This window comes from Ranitomeya variabilis, chromosome 6 (assembly GCF_051348905.1).
Source record: "Ranitomeya variabilis isolate aRanVar5 chromosome 6, aRanVar5.hap1, whole genome shotgun sequence".
Lineage (NCBI taxonomy): Eukaryota > Metazoa > Chordata > Amphibia > Anura > Dendrobatidae > Ranitomeya > Ranitomeya variabilis.
The window spans coordinates 566,139,981-566,158,484 of NC_135237.1; the positions used below are offsets into that span (position 1 = coordinate 566,139,981).

Genomic DNA, 18,504 nt, shown 5'->3' on the forward strand with positions numbered 1-18,504 from the left:
TAAAAACAAGCACATGCTGCTTAAAATTTTCCAAGTGTGTGTTATTGTTTTTATAGCTATTATAGTATTATTTTAAAATATATTTGAAAATATTTTATTGATATTTAAGTTAATATATTTTTTTTCGTTTTTCTAGTTAACTGTTATTTACCTATTGGACTCTGAAATGGCATTCACATCAGGTGTACAAAGCCGGAACAAGGATAAATTTCTTGTGGGCTATCCCATTCACCAGATCACCGGTTGTAAACTACCCTCAAATCGTCAAGTCTTATGTGCTTTATTTTATAATTTACGTACTGTGAAATTGACTTTAAGAGAATCAGCAAAACTGACCATACGAAAAGTGTTCATTTTTTGGGGGGAAAGCTCGAATCCCGACAACCTCAGCAAGATGCAATTACTAAGCTGGAAAAAGTTCACGCCGCGTGGAGAAGTCTTCAAAAAGACCGGAAGAAAACATCGGAAACGGCCAAGAACAAATTTAAACAGTTTGTTGAAAGGTTGGATGATCTCTTTGATATTGCTCAACAAGATGCCTTGGCTCTGTTGAAATCGGAAGAAGATAAGGCGTTTCTCGTGAAACAGAGGCAGAAGGGCCGCCCAGGTTCCATGGCTGGAGTGGACATCAAGTTGTGGCAAGCTGAAGAAATCAAGGCGCAAAAGGAACTTGCAAAAATGAACCGACAAATCCAAGAAGAAACTTTTGATATTGGTGAGTTTATTTTATTATTATTATTCTAAAAAGTAGATAAATAAGTAAATAGTTTCAATATAATTGAAAGAAAATTGTACATGAAAGCATCATTTGGCATCTTTATGATTGAGTTTATATTCTTAAAATAATACCTATTGATAATTAGAAGTAGGTAATTTAGTACCTATGTATTATTACTATTCTGCTAAAACGACAAGTTTTTATAGTCTTTTTTCCTCTTTCTTTTGTTACTTCTTAGAGACGGATGATGAAGACAAGCTCGAAGAAGGAAAAGAAGAAGATACTGAAGAGGACAACATCTACCAGGAACTTGAGAGCTTGGAGGAAATGGACAACATCCCTGAAGAAGCTGCAGAAGATCCAGGACCATCTGAGAGCAAGAGGATGAAACTTTCATTTGCAAGGGGCGTTAGAGATTTTAAACATGAAATTATCCATTGTGTTAGATCGATGTAAGTTATCCGACAGAAATGCCACGAGAATTTTAATAGCTACTCTAGAAGCACTAAACCTTGACCCTCGAGTACAAAGTCTCGAATACTTTATTACATTCTAGAAGGCAAACGTTCAGAGAACAATATACTAAAAACATGTTAGATAAAGTAAACATTCCTGAAAAAGAGCCCGTGGTTGTCCATTGGGACGGTAAACTTTTACCGGGTGTTTTAAAAAATGAGCAATGTGAGCGAATAGCTATTGCTATTTCATATGGCGAAAAGGAACAGCTGCTGGGAGTTCCTGTAACAGCAAGCAGCTCTGGAGAGGAGCAAGCCGTATATGAATGCCTACAGGAATGGGGTCTTCCCAACACCGTCAAGGCGATGTGCTTCGACACTGCAGCATCGAACACGGGAAGACTCAAAGGAGCATGCGTCCTATTGGAGCAAATGTTAGGAAGAGAATTGCTACACCTAGCTTGCCGTCACCATATCTTGGAAATTGTGTTAAGAGGCGTATTCGACACAAAAATGGGATCAACCACTGGACCTCATGCAGACATTTTCAAAAGATTCCTCACTGCGTGGCCCAAGATAGACAAAGGAAAATATGACACAGGTATCAGTGACAAGCTAATACAAAAGCAGCTAACTACAGAAGTAATTGCAAATGTTACTGCTGAATTCGAGACCAAATTAACTGAGAGCCACCCCAGAGATGACTACAAGGAGCTGTTGCAGTTGGTTCTCGTATTTGTTGGATCACTAGACGGCAATGTTGTGGGTTTTAGAACTCCAGGAGCCATTCATCACGCTAGGTGGATGGCAAAGGCTATTTACTGCTTAAAAATGTTAATTATTCGTCGACAATTTAAGATGTCTAAAGAAGAAGAAAGTTCTGTGCGTGCCATTTCTGTTTTCCTAGTTAAAATTTATTGTAAAGCTTGGTTCAATGCTCCAAAAGCTCATCTTGCGCCAAAGCAAGATTTAGGTATTTTGCATAGTCTGTTAGACTATAAAGAATGTGACAACGACATTGCAGAAATAGCCCTGACCAAATTTTCGAACCATTTGTGGTATTTGAATGCAGAGTTGGTGAGATTATCGTTTTTTGATCCCAACATTACAGACGATGAAAAGTTGTTAATGGCTAATAAATTGCTCAGTAGCACAGATGAACCATCAAGAGCACGCTAGGGTTGTAAATCCAAAAGTTAAGAAAGAAAAAGTAAAAGGTCGTTGATGGAGGATTGTTAAATTTACTTACCAAAGAAACATTTACATTCTTTGACCGATTTAATATAAAAACGGATTTCCTAAGACAAAATCCAAACACCTGGCCTCAAAATAATGACTTCCAAGAAGGATTGAAAATTGTCAAAACATTAAAAGTAGTTAATGATATGGCTGAGCGTGGTGTTAAATTAATAACCGACTTTAACGACCTTCTGACAAAAAATGAAGAACAAAAGCAATATGTCCTGCAAGTTGTAAGCAAATGCCGAGCATTATATTCTGACATTTCAAAAACTACTTTAACAAAACCTCTAGAATAGATTAGATAACTATGTAAAATTATCAACTCATGTAGGTACTACGTCTGTATCTTTTCTGTCTGTTTTGTATGTATTAAATACCTCATTTTTATATTTTAAAATAAAAAAAGTCATTAGACTTATCAGTATTACTTGTTTTTTTATTATATTTCTACTTTAAACTCAAAAATATACCAAAAAAAAAAAAAAAATGTATCACTTAATAAAATATACGAAGTATGCTCCTAGTGGTACCAGGTCACGTTCTTGGGGCTAAAAGAGGTTTTAACTCAGTTTGACTTAAAATAACAATTCTGTATAAAATATAAATTTTGAAGAATAACATTAGCTTTCTTTTGAGATATTAAGCGTGTTTTTATTATTTACCATTCTGGAGTTATGGCTTCATATGTCAGCTTTTTGGGCAAAAATTCGGATTTTTTTCAAACTTTGAGCGACGAGCGGCACGGGTTAACGTCGTTTGATCGAGCTCAAATTTTGGCTCTCTCAATATCCGGAAAGGGGAATCGTTTTGTGGGGTCCAGACGGACAAGATTCCCATATAAGATCCGGTCACCCTACTGGACAGACATGATCAGCTATGAAGGAGGAGATGGAGAGTGCCTTGACCTGGGGAGAGTGAAGCAGTGGCCATTAGTAGACAGTAAATACACGCCAAATTTTAAGGTGCAAATTCACATCACAAATGTGACTTAGCCTTTATAATTCCAACCCTGCATTACAAACCTTGCATTTCTATTTTAATAGGTTGTCTAGGATGCCCATGACCTGTCCCAACTGCCACAGAGTAACAACCATACTTGCCAAACATCTCAAGCGGCGGTGTGGTAGGTTTGACACGGATGACCAGAGAAAAGCTACTTTGGCAACCGCGAGGCAGAACCTCATGAAAATTGCATCAAAGGGAGGGACCATCAAGTATGAAGACAATGTCTCTTGGGTCCTTAGAGAACGTGGTTCCTTTCCTGGAAAATAGAGGATTTCTTGTGTTAAATAAGCCAACGGCCAGGTATGTCCCCCTTTTGTCCACCTATGCCTCGAATATCTACTTGTCCGGTAATCAATTGGCTTTTTATAATTTACAGGACTGTCCATGATGTAGAGACAGACACCTTCCACCAGTACTGAGCAAGCACCTACGGAGGAATCTCCAGCCCCTATGGATGACTGGCAGGATAGAGAACGCAATATCCAAGCCAGCTTGAGGTTAGAAGATATATGTGCTCTTAGCCTCACTCATCCCTGGTACCTGTTGCGGTGTATATACACAGGAAGTATATGCGTCTTAGTGTGTGTTTATCACGTTACAGGATGCTCCAAGAGGAGCCAACTTTCAGTCCCTACGGTGTGGCGGGATCTGCAGCCCCTATGGACCCTGAAGACTTTGGTTACAGATTGGAGAATGACGAGCCTATTGGAAGGATCCAAGTCAGAGAGATTGGCGAGAGGTCAGAGTATATAAATTGGGGGTGGGGGGGAATTTTCTTAGCTTTATGCAGCTGTGCATGTTAAATCACTCACCCCTGGTGCAGTGTATGTACACGGGAAGGATACGTGCCCAAATTTGTTTGTTTTTTTTTATCTTCGAATGTCTTGTAAATGATAAACTGCTAACAATCTCTTACAGCAAATCCTGTGACAGCAACATTGCTGATCCAGTCGAGGCTTCTGAAAATGTGTCTGCGGAGATACCTACCTGTGCGGACCCAGGACAAGCACCTGTGGATCTCGCAAAAGAAATGGATGACTCTTCAGCAATGGAAAATGAGGATGAAGAGGCACCCAGTACCTTGGATTTGCGAACACAGAAGTTAGCTTATGGGCAATAGATTTTCATGGCTTCTTATGGTTTCTAAAATATCTCAACGTTGGCTTGCTGTTCTTTCCTCCATAATTATAGAATTCTGCAGACAAAATGGTCAACTGATGTCAGGAAAAAGATGATGAAGACTGCAAGTCTTTATAAGCGTCATTCACCAAGTCATCCTATTTTGCAAAGGTTTGCTGACTATTTACAAAAGACCTTGCGTGTTCAAAACTACAAGCAAGAGGTTGAGAATGTCGCAAGATTCCTTTACTATATGGACCCAGAGCAGGTGACCTTGAACTTTGTGCTGGACATAGAGAGGGCTCTCATTTTTTAACAAGCTACAGGATTTGAAGCTCACATCCCAGACAATATTCAATTATTTGAAGCATCTGAAGAGGTTTGTACACCATCAACTCAGGGCATCCAATCTGGCGCATGAGAACCAGGATTTGTACAATTCCTTCAAAATATTCAAAAGGTGTGACCAAAGACATCCAGACTAGGCTGTCCAAAGGGATTTCAAAGGAGGTTGTTGGCAAAAGGTGAGTTATGAGTTATTATGATTTGTGTATATTTCCTAACAAATACTTAATCCCCCCTCCAGGTTTTCAGTGTGCACAGCAGTGTGCCGACGATAGAGTCATTGATAAATTAGCCTTGATGAAGGACTCCCTACTTAAGCATTCAAAGTTGTGGTGGAATCGTATTTTTCTCGAAAAATATACAGCTAATAAGATGATTCCAAGGGGCCTACGCGTTCGTGTGATCCCAACATTCCCAATTAGTGATGTATTTATCAAAAAATGGGAAGAAGCGAGCAATTTGTGCTCTTTTACCCTGATGCAACTTCTGATTAACCTTAATACAGCTAATATTGAGGAGTTAGATAGGAAGATTGATGAATTACAGACTGTTGTTAAGGCTGAATGCCCTAAGGAGAAGCTGCATCAGTTTGATTTGGAGTTGGAGAAATCTTTGGACATCTTGGCCAAAAAGAACCAAGAGAACCAGCTGTCTAAATATAACAGGGATCTAAAGGACTATCAGATAAATAGGGTCTATTTATGGAAATAAGCCAATTTGGTGCGAGCCCCCTCCAATAAATCGATATCCTCTGTGAGTGGCCAGTCGGATATATCTGTCTCTTCTGGATCCACCCGTTTAAGGGATCATACATACTATCCCTATAGAAGATATCCTAGACATCAGACAGAGCCTGAGAAAACAAATAAACGGGTAATTAATTTGAGTCATCATACACTTACCCCTGCTGATCTTTCCCTGCTTGGTAGGGGTCTTTCATTTTCACCCACGCCTGAGTTTGATAGATTCACTGTTGTGAAGGATTTAAATTTGTTTGCCAGATCATTGCTGCTGAGACGTCATTTCTTTGATAATGAGAGCAATTCACTTTTTCCAACAGAGAAAGAACAAGCTACGCTGAGGATATTGGAGGAGCTGGCGGTGGAACACAAACACGAGGGGGGTAAGATTCCTCCTTCTATTCGCTCTCGGTCCACTAAGTTTCCCCCTCTGGCGATGTGTTCTTGTATTGATCTTTTCGTCCGGGTGGTGACTCAGGACCTGTGTCAAATCCCGAGATTTTCCCAGTTGGATAATTTATCTAGGAAGGAGCGTGAACGACTTGAATTTATTAAAAATCTCCCTGATACAGTAGTAAAACCTGCTGACAAGGGAGGGAGTGTTGTTATTTGGCCAGTGGGGTTATATGAGAAGGAGGCATTCCGGCAACTTAATAATTCCATCTGTTACAAAAAGCTGACCTATAATCCGTTGAGCGCATATTTGGGTCAGCTGGTGTCTATCATTAAAGATGCCCTGGAAGGTGATATCACGAAGGAACTAACCTCCTCTCTTCTCATCAATGACCCCACTGTAGCTACCTTCTACCTCCTCCCGAAAATACACAAAGACCTCAAGTCACCACCCGGTCGACCTATAGTTTCAGGGAGGGGAAACTACCTTGAGCATGTGAACTCGTGGATAGATTTCCACCTCCAGCCCCTCGTTACGGCTCTTCCTTCTTATCTTAGAGATACCGGTGAGCTGCTCCGTCGGGTCGACGGCCTCCATTTTGAGGGTGAATCTCTACTAGTTTCAGCAGATGTGGAGTCCCTATATACAAACATTAGACATAAGGACGGCATTGCTGCAGTGAAATTCTTTTTAGAAACATCACTGTCTATTGGACTTAGGGGACTCCTGCTGGAACTACTGGAGTTCACCCTCTCACACAATTTCTTTGTGTTCAAGGGGTCCTTCTACCTACTGCTCCAGGGGACAGCCATGGGTGCGGCCTTTGAGCCGGCCTATGCTAATCTGTTCCTGGGGCTGTGGGAGAGGGACCTCTTCCTGTCGGACAGGAAGTCATTGATGGAACCTGTCCTTTTTGGATACGGTACATCGATTACATCCTTTTTGTCTGGCAGGGTGAGGCCGTCGACCTGGGCCAGTTCTTCGCGTTTCTCAACAGCAATGATCTTAATATCAAACTCACATGCGTTTGGGATAGGTCTAAGATTGGTTTCCTTGACGTATTGGTTGGCAAGGATGAGACTGGGAACATACATACTGATATTTATCGTAAGGCTACATCTACAAATATGGTGTTACATGCCTCTCCCTGCCACCCCCAGCACATGGTATCCTCTATACCTGTTGGACAGTTCCTCAGTTTACGGAGGATTTGCTCAACAGATCTTGACTTTGAGAAACGTGCCATGGTGTTAACCACATGGTTTATTGAACGGGGTTACAGCAGACGTAATATCAAAAAAGCCTATCATAGGGCTAAATATTCCACTCGGAATAATCTGCTATATAAACCTCAGGGTGAGGATAGAACCAATGGTGGTGATCAGCTTCGATTCATTACAACATTTAATCCCCAGGCTGATAGAGTGAGATCTGCACTCACTAAAGCCTGGCCTATCCTTCAAACTGACCCCATCATTGGTAAATTCCTTCCCAAGAGACCCCTCCTTACGTTTAGACGGGCAAGGAATCTAAGAGATCTCCTAACCAAGAGTCACTGCACAGGGACTTGGAACATTCTTGGATGATATACCAGCCCCAGTGGGCTCTGCCCCATGTGGCAGTTGCGACGCTTGTCCTAATATGGACAGGTGTGGCAAATTTGTGAATTCTAGTGGGTCTAAGGAATACACCATCAGGAGGCGCATTACGTGCACCTCCAGATATGTGGTTTACTATGCTACCTGCCTGTGCGGTTTAATTTACGTCGGGATGACCACTAGACAATTGAAAGTTAGGATTAGGGAGCATGTGCTGGGAATTGAGGCGGCTGCTTTCCAGAGTGATATGTCCTTACTAAAAACTATTCCTAGGCATTTTTTTGGCCTTACATCATAGCGACGGTTCCCTGCTTAGAGTCCGTGGTATTGACATGTTGAATGTCAATATTCGCGGTGGGAATCTGTTTAAACGTCTTGGCCAATTGGAAACGCGATGGATTTGGTCGCTTAATACAGTACATCCATTGGGCCTAAACGAAAACATCAGTTATGCCCCTTTTCTGTAGTCGTCACACTGCTGTGCTTCTGTTTGCCTTTCCGCATCATGTTTTTTTATTTGATTTTAACTTGTATTTGTCACTTAGGATCCGTATGTTTATATACTGGCACATTGAATGTTGGCTGCTCGTATGTAAATGGCAGGACCATAAATGAAGAAGTGTGGAGCCAGAAGAGGACTGAAAATCTTGCGGGAATACTTTTAATTTTGTATTTGCCTACTCTACATGTATTCAATATTGGATGTTTATATCATGCTCCATTCTTTGTGCATTTATTTTGCACATGTTTATTTATTCCCTGTGACCACAAGTACATTACCATCTTTGGACCACTAGGGGTTTATTGGTTTTCATAATAAATATTATATATATATATATATATATATATATATATATATATATATATATATATATATATATATATATATATATATATATATATATATATATTGATTGAATGGCCACTCCAAATAGTTTAGTCATGTGCTTATACTCCAGCTGGGACAGTGCATATTCACACCTGTATTTTGTCTTATGCTGCCCTATACTGGTACATGACGATGTTGTGCCTATACTTTATTATTAAGCGCTTTTGGCCATGTTCTTTTAATCGGCATTCTAAGTCAGTCGTATTCTGCATCCCCATATTGGTTTAGGCTGCTTTATACCTGTACGCTGATACTTTACACATACTACTAGTCTTTGCTTATGCTGGCGTTCCTGCCCTCTTTGCCCCTTCTTAATATGGCCACCGTACATTCAATGCGCATCTGCGCATGCACCACCTTTTCCTGCCGGTCCCAGCTTCTGATCACGTACTCCCGGATCACGTGGGGCCCCACGTGTTTCCGGGTGTCAGTTATCCGGATATGCTGGGCGGACGGAAGCTGCGCTACATGGCAGAGCATTTTTTTTCAAACAATGGGTCCGCTATAAATAGTTCAGTTGTGCCCTTATACCGCCATGCGCCCCCTGAGGAAGGTACACTTACCAAAACACGCGTCGGGGTGGTTCGGTGTCCCCTGCAGTGGTCCGGGTTCTCCACATTAGGTGATGTGCACATTTTTTACCGTTTCTTTCATGTCTGTGACCATGGTACTGCCCAGTGTTATGGGAGATATAAAGATATACAGTGGGGCAAAAAAAGTATTTAGTCAGTAAGCAATAGTGCAAGTTCCACCACTTAAAAAGATGAGAGGCGTCTGTAATTTACATCATAGGTAGACCTCAACTATGGGAGACAAACTGAGAAAAAAAAATCCAGAAAATCACATTGTCTGTTTTTTTATCATTTTATTTGCATATTATGGTGGAAAATAAGTATTTGGTCAGAAACAAACAATCAAGATTTCTGGCTCTCACAGACCTGTAACTTCTTCTTTAAGAGTCTCCTCTTTCCTCCACTCATTACCTGTGGAAATGGCACCGGTTTAAACTTGTTATCAGTATAAAAAGACACCTGTGCACACCCTCAAACAGTCTGACTCCAAACTCCACTATGGTGAAGACCAAAGAGCTGTCAAAGGACACCAGAAACAAAATTGTAGCCCTGCACCAGGCTGGGAAGACTTAATCTGCAATAGCCAACCAGCTTGGAGTGAAGAAATCAACAGTGGGAGCAATAATTAGAAAATGGAAGACATTCAAGACCACTGATAATCTCCCTCGATCTGGGGCTCCACGCAAAATCCCACCCCGTGGGGTCAGAATGATCACAAGAACAGTGAGCAAAAATCCCAGAACCACGCGGGGGGACCTAGTGAATGAACTGCAGAGAGCTGGGACCAATGTAACAAGGCCTACCATAAGTAACACACTACGCCACCATGGACTCAGATCCTGCAGTGCCAGACATGTCCCACTGCTTAAGCCAGTACATGTCCTGGCCCATCTGAAGTTTGCTAGAGAGCATTTGGATGATCCAGAGGAGTTTTGGGAGAATGTCCTATGGTCTGATGAACCCAAACTGGAACTGTTTGGTAGAAACACAACTTGTATTTGGAGGAAAAAGAATACGAGTTGCATCCATCAAACACCATACCTACTGTAAAGCATGGTGGTGGAAACATCATGCTTTGGGGCTGTTTCTCTGCAAAGGGGCCAGGACGACTGATCCGGGTACATGAAAGAATGAATGGGGCCATGTATCGTGAGATTTTGAGTGCAAACCTCCTTCCATCAGCAAGGGCATTGAAGATGAAACGTGGCTGGGTCTTTCAACATGACAATGATCCAAAGCACACCGCCAGGGCAACGAAGGAGTGGCTTCGTAAGAAGCATTTCAAGGTCCTGGAGTGGCCTAGCCAGTCTCAAGATCTCAACCCTATAGAAAACCTTTGGAGGGAGTTGAAAGTCCGTGTTGCCAAGCAAAAAGCCAAAAACATCACTGCTCTAGAGGAGATCTGCATGGAGGAATGGGCCATCATACCAACAACAGTGTGTGGCAACCTTGTGAAGACTTAAGGTACCTTCACACGAAGCGACGCTGCAGCGATAGCGACAACGATGTCGATCGCTGCAGCGTCGCTGTTTGGTCGCTGGAGAGCTGTCACACAGACCGCTCTCCAGCGATCAACTATGCCGAGGTCCCCTGGTAACCAGGGTAAACATCGGGTAACTAAGCGCAGGGCCGCGCTTAGTAACCCGATGTTTACCCTGGTTACCAGCGTAAAATCTAAAAAAAACAAACAGCACATACTTACATTCACGTCCCCCTGCGTCCACTTCCTGACTGACTGAGCGCCGTACAGTGAGAGCAGAGCGGTGACGTCACCGCTGTGCTGCTTTCACTTTCACTTTGCGGCGCTGAGTCAGAGGAGGAAGCAGACTGCAGGGGACGCAATGTGAGTATGTGCTGTTTGTTTTTTTTACATTTTACGCTAGTAACCAGGGTAAACATCGGGTAACTAAGCGCGGCCCTGCGCTTAGTAACCCGATGTTTACCCTGGTTACCAGTGTAAAATATCGCTGGTATCGTTGCTTTTGCTTTCAAACACAACGATACACAGCGATCGGACGACCAAATAAAGTTCTGGACTTTATTCAGCGACCAGCGACATCACAGCAGGATCCTGATCGCTGCTGCGTGTCAAACGAAACGATATCGCTAGCGAGGACGCTGCAACGTCACGGATTGCTAGCGATATCGTTATAATGTCGTTTCGTGTGAAGGTACCTTTACAGAAAACGTTTGACCTCTGTCATATCCTTTGTTGGCAATATTACAAAGTATTGAGATTAAATTTTGTCTGACCAAATACTTATTTTCCACCATAATATGCAAATAAAATGATAAAAAAAACCAGACAATGTGATTTTCTGGATTTTTTTTGTCAGTTTGTCTCCCATAGTTGAGGTCTACCTATGATGTAAATTACAGACGCCTCATCTTTTTAAGTGGTGGAACTTGCACTATTGCTGACTGACTAAATACTTTTTTGCCCCACTGTATATGTTAGTGCTGCTCTTTACTTGTCGAGCATGAAGCTGGGACATGTTATGTGCTTCTGTATACCTATGAGTTGTATTGGGATTACTGCTGGGGCACCATACCTTGGGTGACTGCTTAGTTCATGTTGCCTCTGGCATCCTTGTGTCATCTGCTAGTCTCATTGCACACTGTTTGGTTCTTTTTTGTACATTTTATATTGATTATTAATAAAAGTGTTTTTATTGGATTCCATGACTGCATCTGTCCTTGTTCCTAGTATAATTATAGAATTCTGCAGACAAAATGGTCAACTGACGTCAGGAAAAAGATGAAGACTGCAGGTCTTTATAAGCGTCATTCGCCAAGTCATCCTATTTTGCAAAGGTTTGCTGATTATTTACAAAAGACCTTGCGTGTTCAAAACTACAAGCAATAGGTTGAGAATGTTGCAAGATTCCTTTACTATATGGACCCAGAGCAGGTGACCTTGAACTTTATGCTGGACATTGAGAGGGCCATCTCATTTTTTTAACAAGCTTCAGGATTTGAAGCTCACATCCCAAACAATATTCAATTACTTGAAGCATCTGAAGATGTTCGTACACCATCAACTCAGGGCATCCAATCTGGCGCATGAGAACTGGGATTTGTACAACTCCTTCAAAATATTCAAAGGTGTGACCAAAGACATCCAGACTAGGCTGTCCTAAGGGTTTTCAAAGGAGGTTGTTGGCAAAAGGTGAGTTATGAGCCATTATGATTTGTGTATATTTCCTAACAATAAATACTTAATCCCCCTCCGGGTTTTCAGATGAACTCACTTCATAGGTTTTAAATTTTTTTCTTAGATATAAAGCATTTAATACACTAACAATGACAGCAGCGGAGGCTCAGAAAATTCTGGTTGCCGCCAAACTAGAGTTTTTTACGTGTCTCAGAAAGATTCGTGCAGGGAGCAAAGCTAAAGAACAACAACTACAAATCCTTAATTACCTGGTGTGCCTCCTAGTGCTGAAGCACGGACAAAGACCAGGAGTAGTACAACATATGACTAAGTAACCACCTCCTCTAGCTTGTCCTGTTTTCTTAAGTGACACTTGTTGTTCAACTTGCACATCTCCTGACTCGTAGGTTTCTGAGTGGAAGGAGAGGGTTCAGCATCAGTATAAGGGAGAAGCCTTTGTGGTCATCGGGGTCAAGGAACACAAGACTTCAACACAAGTGGCCAGCTTTGTGTTGACTCCAACCGAAGAAGAGATAGGATTTCTCGGTTTCCTTAATGCAAAGTTGGAATGTGAGTTTCAGTCACATCATAATTCTATTTTTTTGCCTTTAAAGTGGTTCAATGTGTGTTTTACACATGTGCGACCTGTACTGAGCAGTACCGAAAATTCGGAAGATCCATTTTTTGTGTCCACTACAGGGAATGCGATTTACAACATAATCAATGATATGAACCGTTTCCACAGGAAGATTATTAAAAGTCATGCATCTTAGTCTCTACATGTAGAGTCATGTTTGTTTATATTTATTTATTTTTTTTAAGGTATAATCTCCCCCTAGTCACCAGCCAGATGGTTAGAAACCTGGACTAACTCAAGATGTACAGACGTGCAACAACGTCTGGTCGCCAGGTATTTGGCACATTCTAATATTACAGCGGACAGGAACTATAGGGAAAAGAACATGGATGACATTTGCCATGAATACAACATACTGGAGGAAGCACGGGAGGAGAGAGTCAAGAACCCACAGCCAGCACCTCCAGGTATTTTATTGTGAAATGAAAATACTACCTGCTTTGAAATAAACTTGACAAACACTAATGCTTTTTTTTTTTCTTGACTCCCCTAAAGGGCTGCAGAACAGAGCACCAGTGGAAGAAGAGACCAGACAGCTGACCCTGAATTGGATAGCGATGAAGAGTATTCGAGTGCAAGGTGAATATACCTTTACTCCAATACAATGGTACCACCCCGCCACGTCACGGCATTCTCATAATGGGGCAGTCCTACTCTGTGTTTTATATTTGCTGTGCCATTACTGCGTTCTGACCATAAGCAGCGCTGGCTTCTCCCCCCCCCCCTTTTTTTTGCCTCGACATTGGTTAGTGGTTGACCACCACTGTTGCCGTGCGCGCTGGGCCATGTGTGCCATTCTCTGTGTTCACTATGATTGACCTATGGTCTTGCTTTTAGGAAGCCATAATGGCACAGCGAATATAAAACACGTAGAGTAGGACTGCCCCATTATGAGAATGCCTTGACGTGGCGGGATGGTTCAAAGAATTGATCAATTGTTTGCTAAATGTCTGTTTTTGAAATACAGTTAGAAATTAATACCTACATGTGCACTTTATGTACTGCGTTCTGACCATAAGCAGCGCTGGCTTCGCCCCCTTTTTTTTGTAAGCTAATGGATGCACTCAATCAGCTTTAACATACTATTGTATTCATTTTAGGGCACATGCACCTTCCTTTCACATGGAAATGCGATCGAGGCAGAAGCAGTTAAGGAAAAGGAGCTCATCAAGGTAATTATTGAACACTTCTATTTATATTAAATTCTCACTGTAGTTATAGAGACCAGCCACAGAAGCCACTGAGTTTTAAACTGCAGATAATTCTATTGTATGGAACTTTGAAAAGTGCACCTGTATGTCATTTCAAAATCCCATAGAACATTGGCTGCAGTGTCAAACTCTCATCTCAAACTGGTGTGTGTGTGTGTGTGTGTGTGTGTGTGTGTGTGTGTGTGTTCCCTCAAAGGGGAACTTCGGAGGCGGGATATTTTTTTTTCAGAGTTGAGTCCTATTCATTCCACAGGATAGGGGACAACTAGCTGATTGCCGCTAGTTATGAGTCCATATTAATCACCTTAATGAGCAGTACCTCGTGACCACTCAAACAGGAAGAGCTGCCGGCGCTGAGACCAGGCATCGCTGGAATAGGGAGAGTATGACGTCTTCAAGTGGGCGGGTGTGCGGGGGGTGGGGTGGGAGGTGACCCCGAACTTTAATTTAAACAAAAGAAAAAAAAAAAAAAACCATTACAAAAAACTTGATCTTTCATCTTTTTTCTCCTGCTCACGCTTCTTTCAGCAGAGCACGGGAGAAGGGATGAATGCCGGCTTCAGCACCACACACAGGACAGCGCTTAATGTAGCGGTCTCTCCTGTGGTGATACGTGCACACGGAGGAGAGTGCACATTGTTTTATGTGTGCAGGACGTTTTGCGGACCGTGCTGCCGGAGAAAAACAGACATGTCTATGTTTTCAACACGGACACACGGTCTGTGAAAACACGCAGACATATGCATAGACCCATTCATTTGAATGGGTTTATGTGTGTCAGTGTCTCCGGTACGTGAGGAAACTGTAACTAGACGTACTGGAGACACTGACGTGTGAAACCGGCCTTAAGCTGATTTCACACGGATGATATATTCCTGAGCCGTTATTTGTGGAATAATGCAAAAAATCAATCCCTTTTTTCCCTGACTTTAAAAACAATAGTGTGCTTTTTTTGTTACATAAAACAATCTGAATGAAAAGTTATTGAAATTGCTTAGGCTACTTTCACACTAGCGTCGTGCACTGCACGTCGCTATGCGTCGTTTTGTAGAAAAAACGCATCCTGCAAAATTGCTTGCAGGATGTGCTTTTTCTCCATAGATTTGCATTAGCGACGCAGTGCGACGGATTGCCACACGTCGCAACCGTCGTGCGACGGTTGCGTCGGCACAAAAAAAGTTACATGTAACGTTTTTTGGTGCGTCGTGTCCGCCATTTCCAACCGCGCATGCGCGGCCAGAACTCCACCCCCTCCTCCCCGCACATCACAATGGGGCAGAGGATGCATTGTAAAACTGCATCCGCTGCCCCCGTTGTGTTTTCTAATCACAGTTTGCGTCGGTACGTTGCATTGACGCTACCTTGTGAAAGTAGCCTTAAACAAATGATATGCTGCCAAACACGTGTATGTATGCAAAAATGAATTATTTGCAATTTTCAACATCTCTTTAGGCTACCAAGTGATCAAGAGAACATCTGTGATGAGGATGTTTCTGAAGACGCTGGGAAAGTTTAATTTACTAGTCTGCCATGTGTAGCCACACTAATATCAGTAGGTGTTCTGCTGGTTGTAACATGTGCCTTAACATTTCAGGCCGAGCTCCCACACCCCACAGCGTAGGAGACTGGCTATTGCTGGGGTCTATAAAAAAACATAAATTTAGATCACCCCCTTTTGGAAAGTTTCAGAAGCTTTGAGTAAGGAGTTTGGTCGGACAAGCATCAGTGCGATGGTAAGTGTGGTTTTCTATTAGTCTACCTGTATTTGATAGTTTCTTTACACATTCAAACCCTAATGCAGGTATGTCAAAGTCATTTTATTGGAGGCCACAGCAGATTTTACCTGCAGGACTTTTCACACTTCTGAATTTCTAAGCAAATTTGCTGCGTCTGAATTCATACGCGTGAAGGACTCGATTTAAATGGGTCCATTCACGCTATCAAAAATTTATTCGCAAGTATGCACTTGCGAATAGGTTATTGAGCATGTCCGATAATAGTGGGAAATGGCACAATTCTAAACATATGCTGTATAATATTCGCAACATAGTCACAAGTACATGTGAATAAAAACTGCACCAGCACATTCACACCGCATTCGCAGATGAGTGCAGTGCAAATTTGTGGGTAGCGCATTCACAAGTGTGAAAGGGGCCCCGTGTTTGACATGTATGCCCTAATGGATATTTATGTTTAATCACAGAAGGACCATGTTGCAAAATTTTTGTTCTATGTGGACCCAAGTGATGCGTCTACCAACTTTCTTAAAAGTTTTGAAAAGAGCGAGGAATATTTCAACAAGTTTTTGCTTTCCGACACAACTGGAAATACAATAAAGAAATACCTTGGGCATATTAAGCAGTTTGTTTGCTTTTTATCATCAGAGGACTGCCCAAACAAACTACATGAAGAAAGTAAAACAGCTGTTGGTCCATTTTTAGAAGGGTTAAAGAAAATAGAACAGAAGGCAAACCAGAAGGCCGCTAAGGGCAGAAAAAGGCCGTAAGTAGCACTCTGTATACGCTCAGAGCATAGCAGTGGTACCGTATTAATGATGTTGGTAGAAAATGCACCAAAGAGATGGGAAGTCGCAGAGATTATCACATAAGGTCTAGAGGTTTCCTACAGAGATTTGCTTTAAATATTGAACTTGACAGTAGTTATAATTTTCAGTGATTAATGCTGCCATGGTAGTTTTACTGGAGCCGTCTCCTCTACTCCTTCCTTGAAAACAAACTTTATACTTCGATGCCTACTTTATCACCCACAGTTTGAAACATGAACCCCCTACCTTCATGTCATGTCAAAAGGTCCTCCAAGAGGCAAAACCCCAAGTGAAAACCATATTTGAGCAGGCAAGCTCGGGGATACAGCTGAGTGAAAGACAACAAACCCTGGCTGTTTATTATCTGGAGGCACTGCTCATCCTCAAACACCTCCGTAAACCATCTGCTCCCCAAAACCTGAAGGTAAGATTTTTATAATTGCTGAAAAAGTCGCTGCTCGTTGGAAACTTGCTCCGTGTAATGATCTAAGAGGTCTCTAAACCACTATGCCATTACGTGGAGCTTCTGTAGGAGAAAAGTGGGCATACTCACACCCTCCATCCACCCGCTGAATCTTCTGTTCAGTCTCCCATCCCTTAGGGTCACCGGCAGCCACCGGGATCTTCCTCTCCTTGCTGCACTTTCAGACTTTACAGCTAATTTAGAGTCACGTGATCAATGTAGGAGTGTGACATCACACGCACACCCTGATCATGTGACTTCAATGCAGCTAAGAAGTTTGAGATTCCCTCAAGAAGAGGAAAATCACAGCTGCTGGTGGTGACAGAGGGATGGGTGACTGAACAGAAGGTGTGGAGGTTGGATGGAGAATGACCAGCACATGGTAGGCAGGTGAGTATGCAGTTTTTGGATTTTATGTGAACTCACTAGCGCTAAGTTACCACGTGTAAAGGCTCCCAGCAAACTTATCACTCACGGCACTTGACAGCCATCGGGGACAGCAGTAGTCTGTGTATGGGGACCCTTATGCCATTTGTTATCTACCTTCTTTTCTAGACCAAAGAATGGCTTGAGAGGCAGCCCTATGAGACCTCAGATGGACAGAGGCTGTGTATCATAAAAACAGAGGAGGATCTAATTATATTGGATGATGAGGATGAGCAGGTGCGGCTTTTTAAGGTTATATGAATTATATAGAGCACCGTATTGTTTGCCTCCTTCTAAAAACAGTGCCCCTTCTGATTTGTGGGTATGTGTTATATTTGCAGCTTAACCCTATTGAGTTCAATGGCACTAATTTGTAAAACCACACAACTGCAGATCAGATGGAGTGCTGTTCCTGCAAAGAGGAAGCAAGGCTCTACCATCACCGGAGTACCCCTTTAACACAATGTCTTAATTTTCACAAAATTTCCAAGTATACTTTATGAACATAAGGCCAAATCTGCAAAAAATGAAAAAAGAAACGGTGCCCTAGTTCCTTGTGTCCACGAAAGGCCTACCTATAAAGAGTTCAAGCAGAGACTTGGCTCGGCTTTTTTCAAGGTATGCCAACAGTGGGAATAACAATTTGCTTTTTCCTGTAGGGTCTACCATGCATTTACCAATACAAAATTCCTGTTTTCCCTCAGTCATCAACTACCCCAACTGTCCTGGAAGGCTGCAATGGATGCGTTTGACAGGTAGGCGCTGGATGAACTTCCAATGGCCAAAAGGGAAAATGTGAGGGCTTATGTGCAATATCACAAAGGAAAAAGGGTGAAGAAAGATTTGGCATACTTGGTGAGCGGAATGCTCATATTGATGACTTAACGAAGATACCGAATGAGAAACTGAAACCGCAGGGTAAGAGCCCTAACTTTCTCTGCAGGCAGCCTCACATGCCATGTTTCATTGCATTACATGTAAAGTGGAACTT

The 18,504-nt window shown here is 42.2% G+C and overlaps 1 long non-coding RNA gene across 1 annotated transcript; it reads left to right on the top strand.

Annotated features, from left to right (window-relative positions):
• The first annotated feature begins 13,066 nt into the window (after positions 1 to 13,066).
• LOC143781655 (uncharacterized) lies at positions 13,067 to 15,792 on the top strand. Its single transcript, XR_013216788.1, has 4 exons — positions 13,067 to 13,275; positions 13,364 to 13,447; positions 13,969 to 14,040; positions 15,674 to 15,792. It is a non-coding gene; the product is annotated as an uncharacterized LOC143781655 (long non-coding RNA).
• The last annotated feature ends 2,712 nt before the right edge of the window (positions 15,793 to 18,504 follow it).